The sequence below is a fragment of the Aulostomus chinensis genome, chromosome 5 (genome assembly GCF_037954235.1).
Source record: "Aulostomus chinensis isolate RoL2024-O1b breed Wild chromosome 5, RoL_Achi_v1.0, whole genome shotgun sequence".
Taxonomy (NCBI): domain Eukaryota; kingdom Metazoa; phylum Chordata; class Actinopteri; order Syngnathiformes; family Aulostomidae; genus Aulostomus; species Aulostomus chinensis.
In genome coordinates, this window is record NC_141324.1 from 12,754,796 (window position 1) to 12,759,706 (window position 4,911).

At 40.8% G+C, this 4,911-nt stretch overlaps 1 pseudogene; it reads right to left on the reverse strand.

The window, feature by feature from the left end:
• Positions 1-1,542: 1,542 nt before the first annotated feature.
• Positions 1,543-4,701, reverse strand: LOC147261248 (neuromedin-U receptor 1 pseudogene; annotated as a pseudogene).
• Between the last annotated feature and the right edge of the window lie 210 nt (positions 4,702-4,911).

Here is a 4,911-nt window from a genome sequence, read left to right on the forward strand (position 1 = left end):
TTTACTTTTATTTCTCTCTTGCACTTAATTGTCTTTCATTCTCCCCTCATCATCATCAGTCAGTGTTCTGACACTGGCACTAATGTGAACTCATTCTTGGCTGTGACAGCATGTTACTGTTGGATCAGAGAGCTGCACAGCATTTAACAGGAAAGGGTGGAAATTTTATGAACCACATAATTCTCTACATATTATAAATATTTGTACCCGGTCGCCAAAACAGAAATTACATACCTTTGAGATTGCTAATGGACTACATTTTTCCATACATTTATCTGCTACTTTTGCATTTGAATGATCATTTTCATGGTTCCCCCCTAACACTGACCCCGTAAGAACCAAATTTGCCACAATTCCTGTGAAATGTACAGTAAAACATGCAACATGCATTTTTTTTTACAATGGGCCTCATTCATGAAATATTCCTATGTGCAAATTTGTTCCTACATATGATAGGATTTTTTTTAGCCCTCAGTTTAGTATTACAGGCAGAAGGCAAAGCCTGTTTGTAACTCCTGTCTCCTACAATCTATTGGTTGCCTCTTGTACTTGCGAAGCCTGGGTGCTCCACCATAACAAGATGTCCACAACAGATGTCAGGATGAGCAAAGTTTTACAAATAGCTACCAGAATTTGCTTCCAGCATATAAGAATATATTGAGGGCTAAAAAAAAATAAAAAAATAAAAAAAAAAATAAAAAAATAAACATATATATATATATATATATATATATATATATATATATATATATATATAATAATAATGTAATGTAAGATTACATGTAAAGTGTAAGACTAAAATGCACTTATTTACCATTCTCCCCAGAGCCGGACATGAAGATTTTAGACTGCTGTTTAGATTAGCATAATGAATGGTAGTGGAAGGGAAATGTTAGCCTAACTCCATCAATGTCATTAAATAGTTAGGCTCAGGATCTTGGTTTGTTCAGACATAATCACCCTTATCCTCTTTTAGAAAGTCAGCCATGAATTGTAGCAGCGGTCACCCCTCTAGTTGTCAACAAATGTTTGACAAAGTTTTTCCATTCTGAATCAAATCACTATGTCAGTTTTGTCAGGATAATAGTCCCCACTATGTGTCTGATACTAACATTAAAATGTCTCGTTCATAGCAAGTGATATGCACAACCCTGCTAAAATGAATGCAGGCAAAGGTCGAGTGGATCTGATTACTTTTTGACGAAGGTATGTGAACACTTCCCTCCCACTACCATACATTGCTCTGGCAGATGGCAAAAAAGTGTATTTCCATAAAAGACGGGCATGTTTCTTCAAAGTCTAGTCACCCTCATGTGCAGGTTGATCTTCCAAGACCATCTGTGCTGCTTATATATAGAGAGAGAGATGACCAGAATTTAAAGAAAACCCAAGTCAGCTGTACAATACATTGGGCAAACAATTAAAAACAGCATCATCTGGAATGCTGTCTGGTGAATGCTTAGGCAAGAGCCTCAAACCATTCAGTGAGCCCTCATGTAAGAAGTCACATTTATTCAGGTTTTTCTTAAAATTGGCCCTTAATCAGGGAGAAGATTCATTAAAAGCTTTATGTCTGTTTTGTATGGTTGGATATTGCTTGCTCAAGGTGCTGTGTTGGGTCATCTCTATGCTGGAATGTGATGGCCAGGTGTTAGCATGACAGGCAATGTGACTGAACATTTCTCTGAACCTGGTGGACATGAGGTTGTAGAGGATCGGGTTGATGGCAGAGTTCAAGTAGAAGCAGACTCCGGAGATGATGTGGACTTGCTCAAATATCTTGATGTGCTGCTCAGATGAGATGTCAATGTAGCTCCACGTCAGGCGGTCCACGTGAAAGGGAGCCCAGCAAAGACCAAACATTATCACCAGCACACCTGACCAAATACACAGCACATGCAGGATCAGATCAGTCAAGAAATGAGGTAAATCATGACAAGGCCTCAACAGATATAAACACAGAGCACCCCCCCCCCCCCCACACACACACACACACACCCCAGTGTACAGGGGAAACAGATTTGAAATGACACATACACAACATTTTGGTGACTTGCTTGTTGCTTTTGTTCAGCTTCTGCTTGTGGGCCCAGGAGAGGCTCTCCGCTCCAAAGCTGTACCTGGTGTCCACCGTGGTCATGCTGGTCTCACCGTGTAGGTGCAAGCCAATAAGTATGTAGAGAATGCTGATTATTAGCATTGGGAGGAAGAAGAAGGCCAGTGTGGAAAGTAGGATGACCAGGTTGTAGATCCACCTGGGCTTGACCACATCTAAAGATTGAAATGTAACAATTAAGGTGAGAATAACTCATCCCCAAATTTTTGTTCTACTGATACAAAGGAGTGAATAACCTAGAAACAGGAGGAGATATGGGACGAGAACAGGGTCAGTAGTGAGTGAAGGGTCAGTGTGTATACCACTGAAAATATTCTAATCCTATTCTGCAAGTGCAGATGATGAAATAGAAATAATGAAATAACAAAATAGAATATAAGCTCTATACATACAGCAGATAGCAGACTGAGGGAAGTGCCGCCCGAACTTTGGAGGCAGCACCACAACTCCGTGCAGAATGGTGTTTGGCACTGCACACACCATGGACATAACCCACAGCATGAAGATGACCCTCCTGACATGTGCATGTGTGGTCATGTGTTTCACTTTGAGGGGGTGCACCACCGCTATATAGCGTTCTATACTGAGTGCTGTGACGTTGAGGATGGAGGCAAAGCAGACTGTCTCAAACAGGAAGGTTTTGAAGTAGCATCCTCCCTCCCCCAGTAGGAAGGGGTAGTTCTGCCACATCTCATAGAGCTCCAACGGCATGCTGAGCACCAGTAACAGCAGGTCTGACACTGCCAGACTCAACAGATAATAGTTGGTGGGTGTCTGCATCACCTTGTAGCACAGGATGACAGCACAGGTGAGGGAATTGCCCAGGACACCCACCACAAATATGATGAGGTAGGTAAGACAGATTGAAAGGAAGACAGGGGACCTCAGAGGCCCCAGGTGCTTTGCCAGGTACTGCTCTTCAGTCAAGCAAATTTCATCTACATCCTGTGTTGTAGCATTTGCTAGAACCCAGGAGATATTCATTCCGCACACCACAGCAGCCTTGGGGCAGTAGATGTCACTGAAAACTGTAGCACTGGTGGCAAGAGCTTCAAGGGAGCAGTTCAGTCCCAGCATCTTGCAAGAAGGCTTCTGGTTTCTCTGAACCTAACAGCAAGAATAAAGAGGAGAGAAAGCAAAGTTTACAAATGAAGTTTGGTATACTTATTAATTAGTAAGTGAGCTGATCACCTGTGGTTGCATCTCTATACAGATGTGAATATACGCAGGATGCACTGAGACCCAATCACCATGAGATCACTAAGCCTCAAGATTTGAGCAAATATACTCACAATTGTCACTTATAAAGATTACAAACTGTTTCATGTAAATACAATACATTTGTTTTTTGCAGCTAGTAATGACCTTGGTGGTTATTTACATAAAAGCCAAGAAGTGAGATCCTATCTGATAGAAGTGGTCACTCGAGATGGATATGGAGGCGTATTCGAATGGCAAGCATGAATGCATGTGCTAAAAGTAAATATGAGGGCTTCGCATCTGGACACATCTGCTCAAATCTATGAGATGTGATTCGCTTTGCTTTGACGTGACTGTTTTCACCGCGGTAGCAGGTCACTTACATTCTTATTTCACTGCTTAGGAGTAAAGCATGTTTTTGAAAATGAGAGTTTTGCTTCGTTATTTTTTATCATAGCAGAACTTTAGAGATTGATCAAATCCAGACCGTTTGGGATTACGCAAATTCAGATATGTTGAGCTACAAATTGAGCCGCCATATCCATCACGCACCTCGCATTCAGCAAGATAACATCGGCCATCTGATTCAGCCACTTGAGACCACATCATTGAGAAAGCATGTTAATGCTGGTTTTAACAGTGCCACAGTGACGATGTCATAGGATCCAACAGGTCTAGCGCTATTTGCCCGCATAAATCTCAAAATCAGTCATAGTACAGATATAATCTTGCCAAGTGTCTGGTGAAAGTGGAATACATCTTTAGAATCTACTTGAAAATTGAACTCAAAGACCAATTGGGATTTTTTTTTCATAGGCCATTGTCAATAAATACTGAAGGTCAGAAATCTGCTTCATTATGGGATGATGGAGTTTAGATTCTGCCAACTCCCTAAAACATGCTATATTTAACCAGTCAAGAGATTAAAATGAGCTCAAAACAGCCATCAAACCACTTTTATGGTTGCTGTACTGTATCACCACAGCAGCAGTCAATTACATTCAAATATACACGTAAGAATCTTGAATAAACAACCTGTCTGTTTTTCAAATTAGTTTGTAATCCTCTCTCCTTTATCACATAGATATGTGCTTCAAGTTTAAAAATTCATTCACAGAAATACCTTTTATGTTCTCCGTATAGGTTTTTTGTATGGTTTCTTGCATGAGTTTGTTCATCTGTTCGAACTGCAGTTCAGTCTTACTATTTAGATCAATTAACACTTTTTTTGGTAAATAGCAACAAGAAGAAAAATTCACCTGCTGCAGACTCCTGAAGGAATTGATCCTCTTCTGCTTTACCAAATCAACAACAATTGATGTAATTTGAAGAGACGTGTGATCATCGTAGTTCTCTTGGATCCTGGATTTAAGTGCTCTGCTACATCATCCCTACTGCTCTGGTGCATCAGTGTGTCAAAGCTGCCTGGAATTTCTCTATTTGAACACTGGTGTTCACCCCACCTCTCTCTCTCTCTCTCTCTCTCTCTCACACACACACACACACACACACACACACACACACACACACACACACACACCTACACACACACACACCTCATCCTGGTCTGCACAGTTCCATTTACTGAACTAATT